Raw genomic sequence first — 21,318 nt, 5'->3', positions numbered from 1 at the left:
CACACCTTTACACAGCACTGTCACCACACAGCACTATCACCACACAACTATCACCACACACTTTTACACAGCACTGTCACCACACAGCACTATCACCACACAGCACTATCGCCACTCAGCACTATCACCACACACCACTCACCACACAGCACTATCACCACACACCATCACCACACAGCACTATCACTACACACCACTATCACCACACACCACTATTACAACACCCCATCACCACACAGCACTAACACCACACAGCACTATCACCACACACCATCACCACACAGCACTATCACCACACAGCACTATCATCACACACCATTACCACACAGCACTATCACCACACAGCACTAACACCACACAGTACTATCACCACACACAATCACCACACAGCAATATCACCACACACTACTATCACCACGCACCACTATCACCACACACCACTATCACCACACACCTTCACCACAGAGCACTAACACCACACAGCACTATCACCCCACACCATCACTACACAGCACTATCACCACACACCACTAACACCACACACCATCACCATACAGCACTATCAGCACACAGCACTATCACCACACACCACTCACCACACAGCACTATCACCACACACCATCACCACACAGCACTATCACTACACACCACTATCACCACACACCACTATTACAACACCCCATCACCACACAGCACTAACACCACACAGCACTATCACCACACACCATCACCACACAGCACTATCACCACACAGCACTATCATCACACACCATTACCACACAGCACTATCACCACACAGCACTAACACCACACAGTACTATCACCACACACAATCACCACACAGCAATATCACCACACACTACTATCACCACGCACCACTTTCACCACACACCACTATCACCACACACCATCACCACAGAGCACTAACACCACACAGCACTATCACCCCACACCATCACTACACAGCACTATCACCACACACCACTAACACCACACACTATCACCATACAGCACTATCACCACACACCACCACACAGCACTATCACCACACAGCACTATCAGCACACAGCACTATCACCACACACCACTCACCACACAGCACTATCACCACACACCATCACCACACAGCACTATCACTACACACCACTATCACCACACACCACTATTACAACACCCCATCACCACACAGCACTAACACCACACAGCACTATCACCACACACCATCACCACACAGCACTATCACCACACAGCACTATCATCACACACCATTACCACACAGCACTATCACCACACAGCACTAACACCACACAGTACTATCACCACACACAATCACCACACAGCAATATCACCACACACTACTATCACCACGCACCACTATCACCACACACCACTATCACCACACACCATCACCACAGAGCACTAACACCACACAGCACTATCACCCCACACCATCACTACACAGCACTATCACCACACACCACTAACACCACACACCATCACCATACAGCACTATCACCACACACCACCACACAGCACTATCACCACACAGCACTATCAGCACACAGCACTGTCACCACACAGCACACTCACCACACACCACTATCACTACAAAGCTCTATCACCACACACCATCATCACACAGCACTATCACCACACACCACTATCACCACACACCACTATCACTACACACCACTATCACCACACACCATCACCACACAGAACTAACACCACACAGCACTATCACCACACACCACTATCACCCTACACCATCACCACACAACACTAACACCACACAGCACTATCACCACACATCACCACACAGAACTAACACCACACACCGCTATCACGACACACCATCACCACACACCACTATCACCACACAGCACTATCACCACACATCACTATCGCCACACACCACTATCACCACACACCACTATCACCACACACCACCACACAGCACTATTAGCACACAGCACTATCAGCACACAGCACTATCACCACCCAGCACTATCACCACCCAGCACTATCACCACACACCATCACTACAAAGCACTATCACCACACACCACTATCACCACACAGCATCACACAGTACTAACACCACACAGCACTATCACCACACACCACTATCACCCCACACCATCACCACACAGCACTAACACCACACAGCACTATCACCACACAGCATCACCACACACCACTATCACCATACACCACCATCACCACACACCATCACCACACAGCACTATCACCACACAGCACTATCACCACACAGCGCTATCACCACACAGCACTATCACCACACATCACTCACCACACAGCACTATCACCACACACCATCACCACACAGCACTATCACTACACACCACTATCACCACACACCACTATTACAACACCCCATCACCACACAGCACTAACACCACACAGCACTATCACCACACACCATCACCACACAGCACTATCACCACACAGCACTATCATCACACACCATTACCACACAGCACTATCACCACACAGCACTAACACCACACAGTACTATCACCACACACAATCACCACACAGCAATATCACCACACACTACTATCACCACGCACCACTATCACCACACACCACTATCACCACACACCATCACCACAGAGCACTAACACCACACAGCACTATCACCCCACACCGTCACTACACAGCACTATCACCACACACCACTAACACCACACACCATCACCATACAGCACTATCACCACACACCACCACACAGCACTATCACCACACAGCACTATCAGCACACAGCACTGTCACCACACAGCACACTCACCACACACCACTTTCACTACAAAGCTCTATCACCACACACCATCATCACACAGCACTATCACCACACACCACTATCACCACACACCACTATCACTACACACCACTATCACCACACACCATCACCACACAGAACTAACACCACACAGCACTATCACCACACACCACTATCACCCTACACCATCACCACACAACACTAACACCACACAGCACTATCACCACACATCACCACACAGAACTAACACCACACACCGCTATCACGACACACCATCACCACACACCACTATCACCACACAGCACTATCACCACACATCACTATCGCCACACACCACTATCACCACACACCACTATCACCACACACCACCACACAGCACTATTAGCACACAGCACTATCAGCACACAGCACTATCACCACCCAGCACTATCACCACACACCATCACTACAAAGCACTATCACCACACACCACTATCACCACACAGCATCACACAGTACTAACACCACACAGCACTATCACCACACACCACTATCACCCCACACCATCACCACACAGCACTAACACCACACAGCACTATCACCACACAGCATCACCACACACCACTATCACCATACACCACCATCACCACACACCATCACCACACAGCACTATCACCACGCAGCACTATCACCACACAGCGCTATCACCACACAGCACTATCACCACACATCACTATCGCGACACACCACTCTCACCACACAGCACTATCACCACACATCAGTATCACCACACATCACTGTCGCCACACACCACTGTCACCACACACCACTGTCACCACACACCACTATTACCACACGCCACTATCACCACACACCACTATCACCACACACCATTATCACCACATACCATCACCACACAGCACTATCACACCACTATCTCCACACACCACCACGCAGCACTATTACCACACAGCACTATCACCACACAGCACTATCGCCACTCAGCACTATCACCACACACCACTATTACCACACAGCACTATCACCACACACTATCACCACACAGCACTATCACCACACACCACTATCACCACACACCACTATCACCACACATCATCACACAGCACTAACACCACACAGCACTCTCACCACACACCATCACCACACAGCACTATCACCACACTCCACTATCACCACACACCATCACAACACAGCACTATCACCACTCAGCAATATCACCACTCAACACTATCACCACACAGCACTATCACCACACACCGCTATCACCACACACCACCACCACACAGCACTCTCACCACACACCACTATCACCACACACCACTATCACCACACACCACTATCACCACACAGCACTATCACCACACACCATCACCACACAACACTATCACCACACACCACTCTCACCACACACCATCACCACACAGCACTATCACCATACAGCACTATCACCACACAGCACTATCGCCACTCAGCACTATCACCACACAGCACTCTCACAACACACCAACACCACACAGCACTATCACCACACACCACTATGAATATTGCACTCATTACTTTCACCACCTTCATCATCCTCATTACTTTCACCACCTTCACTATCCCCATTGCTATCACCACCTCTTTTTTCTCATTACTATCACCACAATTTTTCCACCCTCATTACTATCACCATTATCACCAAGTTATCTCAACGCTCATTACTATCACGACGGTATCTAAACACTCATTACTATCACCACTATCACCATATTCATTATCGCCACACACCACTATCACCGCACACCAGTCACCACACACCACTATTACCACACCCCACTATGACCACACAACACTATCACCACACACCACATTCACCACATACCATCACCACAAAGCACTATCACCACACCACTATCACCACAGACCACCACACAGCACTATCACCACACAGCACTATCACCACACAGCACTATCGTCACTCAGCACTATCACCACACACCACTATCACCACATACCATCACCACACAGCACTATCACCACACCACTATCACCACAGACCACCACACAGCACTATCGCCACTTAGCACTGTCACCACACACCACTATTACCACACAGCACTATCACCACACACCATCACCACACACCACTATCACCAAACACCACTATCACCACACACCATCACCACACACCACTATCACCACACACCACTATCACCACACACCATCAGCACACACCACTATCACCACACAGCACTATCACCACACAGCAATATCACCACACAGCACTATCACCACACACCACTATCACCACACACCATTATCACCACATACTATCACCACACAGCACTGTCACCACACACAATCACCACACACCACCAAACACCACCACACAGCACTATCACCACACAGCACTATCACCACACAGCACTATCGCAACTCAGCACTATCACCACACACCACTATCACCACACAGCACTATCACCACACACCATCACCACACAGCACTATCACCACACAGCACTATCACAACACACCATCACCACACAGCACTATCACCACACAGCACTATCACCCCATTATCACCACACAGCACTATCACCATACAGCACGATCCCCATACAGCACTATCGCCACTCAGCACTATCACCACACAGCACTATCACCACACAGCACTATCACCACACACCATCACCACACACCTCTATGAATACTGCACTCATTACTTTCACCACAGTCATTATCCTCATTACTTTCACCACCTTCATTATCCTCATTGCTATCACCACCCCATTTTTCTCATTACTATCACCACAATTTTTCCACCCTCATTGCTATCACCACTATTACCAAGCTATCTCCACACTCATTACTATCACCACTATCACCAAGCTATCTCCACACTCATTACTATCACCACTATCACCAAGCTATCTCCGCACTCACTGCTATCACCACACACCACTATCACCACACAGCACTATCACCACGAACCACTGTCACCACACACCATTATCACCACACAGCACTAACACCACACACCACTATCACCACACACCATCACCACACAGCACTATCACCACACACCACTATCACCACACACCACCATCACCACACACCATCACCACACAACACTATCACTTCACAGCACTATCACCACACAGCAATATCACCACACACCATCACCACAATGCACTGTCACCACACACCAAGTCACCACACAGAACTATCAACACACAGCACTATCACCACAAACCAACACCACACAGCACTATCACAACACAGCACTATCATCACACATCACTATCGCCACACACAACTATCACCACACACCACTATCACCACACACCACTATTACCACACACCACTATCACCACACACCACTATCACGAAACACCACTATCACCACATACCATCACCACACATCAATATCACCACACACCACTATCACCACACAGCACTATCACCACACAACTATCACCACACACCTTTACACAGCACTGTCACCACACAGCACTATCACCACACAACTATCACCACACACCTTTACACAGCACTGTCACCATACAGCACTATCACCACACAGCACTATCGCCACTCAGCACTATCACCACACACCACTCACCACACAGCACTATCACCACACACCATCACCACACAGCACTATCACTACACACCACTATCACCACACACCACTATTACAACACCCCATCACCACACAGCACTAACACCACACAGCACTATCACCACACACCATCACCACACAGCACTATCACCACACAGCACTATCATCACACACCATTACCACACATTATTATTATTATAATCAAAAAAGAAGCGCTAAGCCACAAGGGCTATACAGCGCTGCAGGGTAGGGAAGGAAGCAAGGGAATTGGATGGCAGAAGGGAGGGGGGATGATCAGCAGGTTACAGAAAACAGCGGGGCAGGGGATAGTACGGGGGTAGAGGGTAGCAAGAGATTCAAGTAGAAAGGGCTGAAAGTATCAGAATTTGTGAAGTAAGTCAGTCGTTGTCAAAAAGTCAATGAGAGAGTCTGGATGAAAGGTGGGTCCATCAGCGAGAAGGGAAGGTAAAGAGAGAGCAGCGGGGCGAAGACGACGACAGAGGTAAATTCTGCGTGCTCGTTGATAAAGTGGGCAGTCCAACAGAATGTGGCTGACTGATAATGGAGCTTGGCAATTCTCACAGAGAGGAGCAAGACGCCTCTCCATGAGATATCCATGAGTAAGACGAGTATGGCCAATGCGAAGACGGGAGAGAGTAGTCTCCCAACCTCGACACTGGTGATAAGAAGACGGCCAGTAACCTATACTCGGTTTAATAGACTGAAGTTTGTTGCCGAGCATAGTAGACCAACGTTGTTGCCAACGGGTGTGAAGGTGGGAAGATATTACAGCAAAATAGTCCGTACATGGAATACCTCTATAAGAAACTGGTAGGTCATGTACTGCTGACCGCGCAGCAGTGTCTGCCTGTTCATTGCCCTGTACGTCAACATGACCAGGGACCCAACAAAAAACAATATCTTTATGCTTAGTAAAGATGCGGCGTAGCCAAAGTTGGATACAGAGGACTAAGGGGTGAGGTGTATCAAATTTTTGTATAGCCTGTAAAGCACTAAGGGAGTCTGAGACAACCACAAATGATGACACAGGCATAGATGCAATACGGATAAGTGCTGTAAGGATGGCATATAATTCAGCAGTAAAAATACTAGCTGAAGATAGTAAATGCCCTTGTACGACGCTGTCCGGAAACACTGCTGCGAATCCTACGCCGTCAGAAGACTTAGAGCCATCTGTGTACACAGCAATGGCATGAGAATGAGAGTGAACGTGGTCAAGAAAAAGAGAGCGGGAAGCGACCGTAGACAGTTGGGCTTTCGAGCAAGGGAGGGAGAAAGAACAGACTCGAACAGCTGGAACTTCCCAGGGGGGTAGGGAAAAGTGAGATGCTACATGTACATAGAAAGGTGGTAGTTGAAGAGAAGACAAGAGCGAATGAAGGCGAAGAGAGAAGGGACGGAGTAAGCAGGGGCGGCGAACAAATAAAGAATGTCTACTAATATCAGTGACCATTCTATAAATGGAAGGATTGCGGAGATCATGAGAGCGTACATAGTAGCGCAGGCAATGGGCATCACGGCGATCGGATAAGGATGGAACGTTCGCTTCTGCATAGAGGCTTTCGACAGGGGAAGAGCGAAAAGCACCAAGGCATAAACGTAATCCTTGGTGATGAATGGGGTTAAGGCTAGAGAGAGTAGCAGGAGATGCCGCTGAATAGATCTGGTCACCATAATCAAGTTTCGATAAAATAAGGGTGGAATGTAGGTGAAGGAGGGTTCGACGATCAGCTCCCCACGAAAGATGAGCAAGGGTTTTAAGAAGGTTCAGCCGGCTGTGACAAGTTGCCTTCAGAGAGGTAATGTGAGGTTTCCAGGATAACCTACGACCAAAGAGGAGGCCCAGAAACTTGACTGTATCACGTTCAGGGATACATGAGCCATAGAGGTACAAAGGATGATCGGAGATGACAGAGCGTCTAGTGAAAGTGATTTGGTGGGTTTTAGTGCTGGAAAATTTAAACCCATGTGTGGTGGCCCAATTGGAAACACGGTCGACTGCATGCTGGAGAGAAACTGTAAGGTGGTGACAGTCAGCGCCTGCACAGGCAATAGCGAAGTCATCAACATAGAGTGATGACCAAATATTTGATGGAAGACTAGAGGCCAAATCATTAATAGCAAGGAGAAAAAGTGTTGTGCTCAGAACACATCCCTGGGGGACACCTTCAGCTTGGATAAAGTTCGGGGATAGCACATTATTAACCCGAACACGGAAATGCCTGTCAGTTAAAAAGTTCTTAAGGAAGGATGGTAGATTGCCTCGCAGGCCTAAGGAGTGGGCTTGGGCTAAAATATTATACCTCCAAGTTGTGTCATATGCCTTCTCAAGGTCAAAAAATATGGCAATAACTGAGTGGTTATTCGCAAAGGCATTACGAACATACGTATCCAAGCGCAGTAAGGGGTCTATGGTAGAACGTCCCTTACGAAAGCCATATTGACGAGTGGAGAGACTGTTGTGTGTCTCTAAATACCACACTAAACGTCTATTTACTAGACGTTCCATTACTTTGCAAACTGCACTGGTAAGAGCAATGGGACGATAGTGGGAGGTTTCATGTCCCGTAGTGCCTGGTTTGCGGAAAGGGAGAACAATGGCGGATTTCCACAGCTGTGGAAGAACTCCTTGTGACCAAATAAGATTGTAAAGGCGTAATAGGACTGCAAGGGCTGACTGATGTAAATGTTGTAGCATACGAATATGAATGTCGTCGGGCCCAGCTGCCGATGATCGACAAGCTGAGATTGTTGCCTCCAGTTCTTGAAGTGTAAAAGGCACATTATACTGTTCTTCTCTGAGAGAAGAAAAGTCCAAGGGTGCTAACTCTCTGGCAGACTTTGAGGAAAGAAATGAGGGGCATAGATGGAGTCCCTGAGAAATACGGACCAGATGATTGCCAATTTCATTGGCAACATCTAGTGGGTTTGCTATATCAACACCGGCAACCCGCAGAACAGGAGCCGGGTCAGGAGAATATTTACCACTCAGTTTTCGTACTTTTTTCCAGACTGCACTCATAGAGGAAGCGGAGGTGATGGTGGAGACATAATCTCGCCAGCAAGTGCGTTTAGCGTCACGGATGACACGGCGAGCGATCGCACGCTTCTGTTTAAAATCAAAGAGTCGCTCTGTGGTTCTATTGTACCGGTACCTGCCCCATGCAGCGCGTTTCAAACGTACTGCACGAGCACAAGCAGGAGACCGCCAAGGCACGCATTTCTGAGAATGCCTGCCCGAAGTTTGGGGTATAGAATGAGAAGCTGCGGTGAAAACGGAGGACGAGAAGAGGTGTAAAAGCTCATCGATGGAGGACGAAGAAGGAACCTCTTTAAAAACAGTCAGGTGTGAGTAAAGGTTCCAATTTGCCCGATTAAATTGCCAGCGTGGGGTGCGAAGAGGTGGCGAATATGAAGGGGAAGTAAGAATGATTGGGAAATGATCACTGTCATGTAAGTCCGGGAGAACAGACCAAGTAAAGTCTAATGCGGTGGAGGAAGAGCAAACTGAGAGATCGATGCAAGAGAGAGTATGAGTCCGAGGATCAAAATGGGTGTGAGTACCTGCATTTAAAACATGGAGGGGGTGGGTGGCAAGAAAAGCCTCTAACTGAATTCCTCGGGAATCACAGTGAGACCCTCCCCAGAGGAAATGGTGGGCATTAAAATCACCAAGTAACAGAATCGGTGGCGGTAATGACGAAACAAGGAAGGCAAAATCCGGAATAGATAATGCCCGAGAAGGAGAGAGATATAAAGAACAGAGCGTATACCACCTATGTAAGTGGATACGGGCTGCTGTGTAATGCAGCGAAGTATGAACAAATAGCTGATGGTACGGAATATCAGTGCGGAGAAGAAGGGCACTTTCATTAAAGGTCCCATCAGGAAAAGGATCTGAAGAATACAATAAATTATAGCCTGAGATGTGAGAAATAACAGCAGAGTGTAATTTTGGTTCCTGTAAGCAAACACCAACAGGGGCAAACTGGGAGAGTAACATCTGAAGCTCACCCCGATTACCCCTGAGGCCGCGTATATTCCACTGTAAAAAGGCCATGATTGGCAATGATAAAGATACTTGAAATCCGCAGGTAAGGGTTCCTACGGACTAGAAGGGTTAGAAAAGTCCACATGCGGAGGCAGTGGAAAATGTTCAAGCAGCGAAGGAACGGTGCGCTGTGAAGAAAGGAGTTGCGCAGATGGAGCAGAGGAGAGAGAAAGAGCGGAAGGTGGATCAGTGTCCATTGATGGTTTGGTCTCTGCAATATATTCAGAGATTGCTTCAAGTGTTTCGGAATTCAGAGATGTCGTATGGGAGACAATATTGGGAATGGTAGGGGGAGGATGAGTAAAGATTGGAACTGTATTGGACTGTACCAAGGTAGGGGGGGGCGAAAGGGTGGAGGGAACTGGAGAAGCGTGGCAGGGGACAGAAGAGACAGGAACCTGGGAGGTGGCAGAAGAGGAAGAAACTTGGGAGGGAACAGGGGAGGAAGGTACATTACGAGGAGGAGGGTGAACCTCTGCACTTGTAACTGAGCCAGTGAGAGGGGAAGAACTAGGGACAGAGACAGGGAGGGTAAAATGAGGAGGTGGAAGATGGGTAGGAGGTGTTACCGGACCTTTTTTTGACTTTTGAGAAGTAGAGGGACGATTGGGAAGAGGTGTCGTACGAGGTCTCGTCGATACTGAGGCTTGTAAGAGAGAACTCGAAGAAGCGAGATTAGACTGAGGCGTTGAAGTAGGGACGTCTGAGCCGAGGACAGCAAAAGGATTAGATACAGGAGTGATTATGGGAGAGGTAACCACAGAGGTGGGTGTAGAAGATGGGATACCAGAAGTGGGGGGACGTTTTGAAACACGGGAATAAGAAACACGTGGGAGTCTCCCTTGGAGGCGGAGATGAGAAACTGCCATGGCATAAGGGAGACCTTCTGTCTCTTTGAGGTAACGGATTTCCCGCTCGTTTAAATAGACCTGACAACGGCGAGAGTACGAAGGGTGAGCCTCATGACAGTTAAGGCAAGAGGGAGATCGATTGCAAGACGTATTAGAATGGTCATCGGCACCACAGACTGGGCATTCGGCGATAGATCTGCAATATTTCGCTGGATGGCCAAATCGCCAGCAATTTCTACACTGTTGTGGTGTAGGGATCACCTTTCGAACTTGTAACCGATGTCCTGCTATATAAACTGAGGATGGGAGTTCTCGGCTGTCAAAAGTTAAACGAGCCACATTGCTAGGGTATCGTCTCCGCCCACGGGCAGGAAGAACGTAAGTGTCTACCTTGAGGATTGGGAGATCTTGGAGTTCCAGCTGTTCTAGAATGTCGGTGCCACATGTCTGGAAATTTTGTTGAACTATGGTATGGGGCAGAATAACGGTACCACTACAAGAATTGAGGGAATGATGTTTTTCAAGGGTGACAGGAACAGTATCTATATGGGAAAGACGAGAGAGCTCACGAGCCTGGGTAGCATTCTGTACGGTAATGATGCGCGTACCGCTCTTAAGAGCATGAAAAGAAATATCTTTACCAACATGGCGTAGGAGTGCCTTGCCAATACTATGGTCAGAAAGATAGGCAGTAGAGGAAGTTGGTCGTAAAGTGAAGAATTTAGTCCACTGTTCAGTCTGAAACTGAGCGTGGAAAGGTAGTGAAGGACGTGTCGATCGTTTCTGAGAAGAACGAGAAGGTGAAGGTGGAGAAGTATCATCAGCAGGTAATTGTCGTTGACGTTTAGGCGTGGGACCAGAGTTGGTCCGACGTGGAACGGGTCGGCGATTTGAAAATTGCCGCACCGTAGAGGGAGAGGCCGGAAGCATAGTCAGAGGAGAGCGAAGGTCTGATAAATCGAAGGAGTCAGTCGAGGCCTCAGTACCTGAAGCGGGTGAGGAAACAGCACCGGCAATAGGTACAGAGGCATGAGGAATGTCTGAAGAGTGGTCCAAAGACGAGGCGGGGTCAGAACGGGGTGCGGTATCAAGAAGGGGCCCGGGGGTACCAGGTTCATGGACTAGGGCTGCCATGGTTAGGTTACTTCTTTCTTTTTGTTTTTAAGAAAAAAAAAGAAAGAAGAAAAGAAAATAAAAATAAAAAAAAGAAAAAAAAAGGGGGGACCGGGGAGGGATAGTTCCTAGGAGGAATGAAAGGGCCAGAAATCTCCCTCCGCGCCCAAGAGGACTCGACACCGCTAGTAGCGCAGATGCAGCATGGAACCCGTGCCATACCCTACCCTTCATGCCAGTAAACCAGCAATCTGGGATAGCAACCTCACATCTGCCGAGCTACCTCGGTGGACAAAAGAGAGGGCGGCCGGATATCCGCCACAAAGCATACCTCCTTCAGCCACCACCCCCGGAATCCGAAAGGTGGCTTCCAGAGATACACCCGTCGCCCAAAAGACACCCAAAGCTACTCCGGGATACCGGAGAGGGATCGGGACATCCCTAGGCAATCCAGATTCCACGGCAAACTACGCCACCGCCAAGAAACCTCAACGGAATGGGATGGACCCCGGTGTCCTTTCCCCTACCTAGGAACTAGCGCGCCTGTGGGAGCAATCCCAAAGGACAAAAAGAGGAAGGGCAAAAGGGAGGAGTGGGGAGGAGGAGGAGGAAAGGAAAAAGGGGAGGATGGGGAGGATGGGATAGGGGAGGGGAGATTGGGGGGTAATTAGGTTCGGTCTGAGGAAGAAGACCGATAGGTCTAATTCCTCAGACCAAGAGCCTCTTCACCACGCCAAGGAGCCCCCCTTGAAGAGGCACTATCACCACACACCATCACCACACAGCACTATCACCACACAGCACTATCATCACACACCATTACCACACAGCACTATCACCACACAGCACTAACACCACACAGTACTATCACCACACACAATCACCACACAGCAATATCACCACACACTACTATCACCACGCACCACTTTCACCACACACCACTATCACCACACACCATCACCACAGAGCACTAACACCACACAGCACTATCACCCCACACCATCACTACACAGCACTATCACCACACACCACTAACACCACACACCATCACCATACAGCACTATCACCACACACCACCACACAGCACTATCACCACACAGCACTATCAGCACACAGCACTATCACCACACACCACTCACCACACAGCACTATCACCACACACCATCACCACACAGCACTATCACTACACACCATCACCACACACCACTATTACAACACCCCATCACCACACAGCACTAACACCACACAGCACTATCACCACACACCATCACCACACAGCACTATCACCACACAGCACTATCATCACACACCATTACCACACAGCACTATCACCACACAGCACTAACACCACACAGTACTATCACCACACACAATCACCACACAGCAATATCACCACACACTACTATCACCACGCACCACTATCACCACACACCACTATCACCACACACCATCACCACAGAGCACTAACACCACACAGCACTATCACCCCTCACCATCACTACACAGCACTATCACCACACACCACTAACACCACACACAATCACCATACAGCACTATCACCACACACCACCACACAGCACTATCAGCACACAGCACTATCAGCACACAGCACTATCACCACACAGCACACTCACCACACACCACTATCACTACAAAGCTCTATCACCACACACCATCATCACACAGCACTATCACCACACAGCACTATCACCACACACCACTATCACTACACACCACTATCACCACACACCATCACCACACAGAACTAACACCACACAGCACTATCACCACACACCACTATCACCCTACACCATCACCACACAACACTAACACCACACAGCACTATCACCACACATCACCACACAGAACTATCACCACACACCGCTATCACGACACACCATCACCACACACCACTATCACCACACAGCACTATCACCACACATCACTATCGCCACACACCACTATCACCACACACCACTATCACCACACACCACCACACAGCACTATCAGCACACAGCACTATCAGCACACAGCACTATCACCACCCAGCACTATCACCACACACCATCACTACAAAGCACTATCACCACACACCACTATCACCACACAGCATCACACAGCACTAACACCACACAGCACTATCACCACACACCACTATCACCCCACACCATCACCACACAGCACTAACACCACACAGCACTATCACCACACAGCATCACCACACACCACTATCACCATACACCACCATCACCACACACCATCACCACACAGCACTATCACCACACAGCACTATCACCACACAGCACTATCACCACACACCACTATCACCACGCACGATCACCACACAGCGCTATCACCACACAGCACTATCACCACACATCACTATCGCCACACACCACTCTCACCACACAGCACTATCACCACACATCACTATCACCACACATCACTATCGCCACACACCACTATCACCACACACCACTGTCACCACACACCACTATTACCACACGCCAGTATCACCACACACCACTATCACCACACACCATTATCACCACATACCATCACCACACAGCACTATCACACCACTATCTCCACACACCACCACGCAGCACTATCACCACACAGCACTATCACCACACAGCACTATCGCCACTCAGCACTATCACCACACACCACTATTACCACACAGCACTATCACCACACACTATCACCACACAGCACTATCACCACACACCACTATCACCACACACCACTATCACCACACACCATCACCACACAGCACTAACACCACACAGCACTCTCACCACACACCATCACCACACAGCACTATCACCACACTCCACTATCACCACACACCATCACAACACAGCACTATCACCACTCAGCAATATCACCACTCAGCACTATCACCACACAGCACTATCACCACACACCGCTATCACCACACACCACCACCACACAGCACTCTCACCACACACCACTATCACCACACACCACTATCACCACACACCACTATCACCACACAGCGCTATCACCACACACCATCACCACACAACACTATCACCACACACCACTCTCTCCACACACCATCACCACACAGCACTATCACCATACAGCACTATCACCACACAGCACTATCGCCACTCAGCACTATCACCACACAACACTCTCACAACACACCAACACCACACAGCACTATCACCACACAAAACTATGAATATTGCACTCATTACTTTCACCACCTTCATCATCCTCATTACTTTCACCACCTTCACTATCCCCATTGCTATCACCACCACTTTTTTCTCATTACTATCACCACAATTTTTCCACCCTTATTACTATCACCATTATCACCAAGTTATCTCAACGCTCATTACTATTACGACGGTATCTAAACACTCATTACTATCACCACTATCACCATATTCATTATCGCCACACACCACTATCACCGCACACCACTGTCACCACACACCACTATTACCACACCCCACTATGACCACACAACACTATCACCACACACCACATTCACCACATACCATCACCACACAGCACTATCACCACACCACTATCACCACAGACCACCACACAGCACTATCACCACACAGCACTATCACCACACAGCACTATCGTCACTCAGCACTATCACAACACACCACTATCACCACATACCATCACCACACAGCACTATCACCACACCACTATCACCACAGACCACCACACAGCACTATCACCACACAGCACTATCACCACACAGCACTATCGCCACTCAGCACTGTCACCACACACCACTATTACCACACAGCACTATCACCACACACCATCACCACACAGCACTATCACCACACACCATCACCACACAGCACTATTACCACACAGCACTATCACCACACACCACTATCACCACACACCATCACCACACAGCACTAACACCACACAGCACTATCACCACACACCATCACCACACAGCACTATCACCACACTCCACTATCACCACAAACCATCACCACACAGCACTATCACCACACAGCACTATCACCACTTAGCACTATCACCACACAGCACTATCACCACACACCACTATCACCACACACCACCACCACACAGCACTCTCACCACACACCACTATCACCACACAGCACTATCACCACACACCACTATCACCACACACCACTATCACCACATACCACTATCACCACACACATTCACTACGGAGCGCTATCAGCACACAGCACTATCACCACACACCATCACCACACAACACTATCACCACACACTGCTCTCACCACACTCCATCACCACACAGCACTATCACCACACAGCACTATCACCACCCACCATCACCACATAGCACCATCACCACACACCACTGTGAATACTGCACTCATTACTTTCACCACCTTCATTATCCTCATTACTTTCACCACCTTCATTATCCTCATTGTTTTCACCACCTCATTTTTCTCATTACTATCACCACAATTTTTCCACCCTCATTACTATCACCACTATCACCAAGTTATCTCCACGCTCATTACTATCACCACGGTATCTAAACACTCATTACTATCACCACTATCACCACATTTACTATCACCACACTCATTATCACCACTAATTACTATCACCACACTCATTACTATCATCACACTCATCACTATCACCACACTCATTACTATCACCACTCTCATTACTATCACCACACTCATTACTATCACCACACTCATTACTATCACCACACTCATTACTATCACCACACTATCGCCACACTCTTTACTATCACCACACTCATTACTATCACCACACTCACTACTATCACCACACTCACTACTATCACCACATTCACTATCGCCACACTCAGTACTATCACCACAATCATTAACACCACATTATCACCACATTTATTATCAGCACATCACTTCCATTAGGACTCATTACCGTAGCACTCATTACCATCACCACTATCACCACTCTCATCACTTCCATCATGACTCATTACCGTAGCACTCATTACCATCACCACTATCACCACTCTCATCACTTCCATCAGGACTCATTACCGTAGCACTCATTACCATCACCACTATCACCACTCTCATCACTTCCATCAGGACTCATTATCGTAGCACTCATTACCATCACCACACTCATTACTGTCATTAACTTCACTTTCACCGCTATCATAACAATAACAATAATAATAATAATAATAATAATAATAATAATAATAATAATAATAATAATAATAATAATAATAATCTTTATTTCTCCATGATACAACAAATAAAGACCATAGCTAACATCAATGACACACTATACAGAAAGTCCCAGGTTATGTACAGCATTTCCCGAGGAGTTGAAAATCCGAACGATGCGACTATTTACTGCTAGGTGAACAGTGACAGCAGGTGTAAGGTTACCGACACCCAGGTACCTGCTTACTCCCAGGTGAACAGTGACAGCAGGTGTAAGGTTACCGACACCCAGGTACCTGCTTACTCCCAGGTGAACAGCGACAGCAGGTGTAAGGTTACAGCATCATCACACTATTATCATCACCAACAGCATCATCACTATTATCATCACCACCAGCGACATCATACTATTATCAACAGAACATCACACTATTATTATCACCACCAGAAACATCACACTATTATCATCACCACCAGCACCATCACACTATTATCATCACCACCAGCACCATCACACTATTATCATCACTATCACAAATAGCACACCAGTATCACCAGCTAACCTTGAGACAACGAACAGTGATATACATACCAGCAGACACCCACACTCCCAGACAATTAAGGTCTTGTTTGGGCTGCTGATATTTCTCTTTAAAGGAATATCCACAAACACTGAATAACGTAACTTATGTACTAAATGTTACCAGGTTTGTCAGGCAACAGAGAAGCCTGGAAGGATCACGCTACTCACCAGTTTACATTGAGAAAGTTGTTCAGCAGAAATACAACAGCTATCCATGAGCCGACACAACACGTACTGGCGCAGCGCAGATTTGCCAGATGTAAGACATGTAAAATATCACAACTGGTAACTAAACGAAGCGGAAACAATGATAACGTAACTCCCCCCAACACTCACACGAAAGGAAGCGTTCAAGACTGTACCCCGTTTATGTCAGGCCCATCCTGGAGTACGCAGCACCAATTTGTAACCCACATCTGGTCAAGCACATCAAGAAATTACAGAAAGTGCAAAGGATTGCAACATGATTAATCCTACGAAGAAAGGTTACGGGAAAACGGGCTGACGATGCTGAAGGATAGGAGGGTTAGGGGAGACATGATAAGACAGGATGTTCCAGAGATGGGACACAGAAACAAGAAGGCACAATTCGAAGTTGAAGACTCATATGAGTCACAGGGATGTTAGGAAGTATTTAATCAGTCATAGAGTTGACAGGAAGTGGAATAGTCTAGCAACTGATGTAGTGGAGGCAGGAACCATACAAGATTTTAAGACGAGGTTTGATAAAACTCATGGAGCAGGGAGAGAGAGGACCTAGTAGCGATCAATGAAGAGGCGAGGACAGGAACTATGACTCGACCCTTGCAATCACAAACAGGGGAGTACAAAGACGTTAGTACGCACACACACACACACACACACACACACACACACACACACACACACACATATATATATATATATATATATATATATATATATATATATATATATATATATATATATATACATGTATATATATATATATATACATATATATATATATATATATATATATATATATATATATATATATATATATATATATATATATGTATATATTTCATAATATGGTACAGAAGATTTAAGAGATACATTGTTAATATAAAGGTGGCATATACGGTACATGTTGTTACGTGTGTATCACCGATTATAAGGCGAAAATCTCATCCAGCTCCTCAGAGCTGGGGCGTGTGCCCAAAATGCAGCAGGCATTACCCCTTTGAACAGCCGCACTGAGCCGCTGGAACAGAAAACTAGCTGCCCTGGGATCCCTAGTTACCCTGATGAGTTTTTTTCCCAGCTCCTTAAGGAAATTAGATGCACTCTTTCCCCATGAGCCAAGGGTCTCTGAGCCTATGGGAACAAACATATAATGATGGGCAAGTTCTCCATATTTTCTAGACTTTTGGGACTCCCTGAAGCTGGCAGCTGCCCCTCCTTCCTCCCTGGTGTATTGGAGATAGGTATCAGCCAAGGTAGATGCACATGTATAGTCCCACACCACCTGCTTCCCATCTGTCCAGGCTTGAAGGGTGATACCATCTGGACGCTTCTGGCTGCCATCAGATCTGCATAGTTGGGGTGGCTCCCTTACTGCTGGGCATCCAGCTGTTGTGAGGCTCCTCTTGATAATGTTATTAACCTCCTCATGTCTTGCAATCTTTCCCTCGGATTTACGGCACACCAGACCATGGTACCCAAATCGGTCTGCTGCTTCACTGCCACAAATACACCTGTGTTCGGCGAGAATAGGGGCGGCAAGTCGAAGGGCAACACCAATGCGGATGGTCTGTGGGTCAAGGCGTGTGCCAAGGCTGGAGTTGGGAACAGCCAATAGAAAGTCCCCAGCATGAGGGGCTCTCACTGCCAGGAGGCGAGCTCTATCCTTCCCTGACACACTCTGAAGCATTGTTGAGGCAATATTTTCCACTATTGGACCATCCCAGTGCGATTATTTGTAGTTGTTGGGGGGAGCAGGTCTGGTTTCAGAGCCCGTTAGATTATCCCAGATCATTGCTCCGTCAATGAATTTTTGGTCCTGGACTCCAATCTTGTCCCTAAGATGTTCAGGGAGAATCGCTGTTACAAGCTCTCTGGATGCAATACACGAGGACAGAAAAGCAGGTAACGCAATCTGTGATGACTTGCGGACACCAATGCCTCCTAGTCTGACTGGAAGTGTAGCTTGGTTCCACTGCCCGTCTTCTAGAGTAAGGTTAAATACTTTCGTAAAAATCTGCCTCAGAATACTGTCACATTCGTGCAGTATAGGGTTATCATATGAAGGTGCACATCTTAGGAAATATGTCAACCTGGGCAGACTCAAGCACTTTGTGAGAAGGTACAAGGCATCGTGGGTGTCCAGATTGCCTATTCGTTGTTCCATTCTCCTTAACTCTTCCAATTTCTTCCTGAGAATTGTGTCAATGGCATTGCTTCCCAGAGGTGCTCCTAGCAAGACACTATTTGTGGGGGCAATGACTGCTGCTCCTGGTAGTTTTGATCTCACTGCATTTATCACTTGTTGACTGACTGAGATGATTTCACATTTGGATGGATTCAGGATGAGACCCATTTCCTGTCCCCGTGTCATTACCTGTGTAAGGTCATGTAGGAGGGACTCCTTTGTACCTGCTAGTGTGCCATCATCTAGGAACCAGATGTTTAGCTCGCTGGTCAGTCTGACTGTGATTTCCCTAACTGCTATACAGAAGAGAAATGGTGCAAGAGGATCTCCTTGTTGGACACCCTCCGATGATGTGATTTCATGCTCTCCAAAGAGAAGCATTGATTCCTTGCTATACCCAGCTGAAATAAAAGGGAAGAGACCAGGGAAATGTTCTTGTACTGCTGCTAATACCACGTCTCTTTTCAGGAGATTGAACGCATTCTTGAAATCTAATTTTACCACTGCATTGTCCTCAGGCAGGTTGTTGATATACGCCCTTGTTGCATGAACCGCTGCTTCACTTCCTCGAGAGACCCCAAAGCCAAGCTGGTTTGGTTGAAGCATCATGGCTGCCTGTGCACGAATACTTCGGACAGCAGCTTTGGACACGAGGCGGCGTAACGTGTTGCCTACTGCAATTGGCCGAATTCCTCCATCCTTCTT

At 47.6% G+C, this 21,318-nt stretch overlaps 1 protein-coding gene across 1 annotated transcript in view; it reads right to left on the bottom strand.

The window, feature by feature from the left end:
- The window catches only part of LOC128695071 (uncharacterized), a 59,592-nt gene extending 41,135 nt beyond the window's left edge, over positions 1 to 18,457 (bottom strand). The window contains exon 1 of the mRNA XM_070095056.1: positions 18,390 to 18,457. The gene's annotated coding sequence lies outside the window, so the exon portion shown is untranslated. The remainder of the gene's footprint in view (positions 1 to 18,389) is intronic.
- Between the last annotated feature and the right edge of the window lie 2,861 nt (positions 18,458 to 21,318).

The sequence above is a fragment of the Cherax quadricarinatus genome, chromosome 48 (assembly GCF_038502225.1).
Source record: "Cherax quadricarinatus isolate ZL_2023a chromosome 48, ASM3850222v1, whole genome shotgun sequence".
NCBI lineage: Eukaryota > Metazoa > Arthropoda > Malacostraca > Decapoda > Parastacidae > Cherax > Cherax quadricarinatus.
This window is presented reverse-complemented; position numbering and strand designations above follow the sequence as displayed.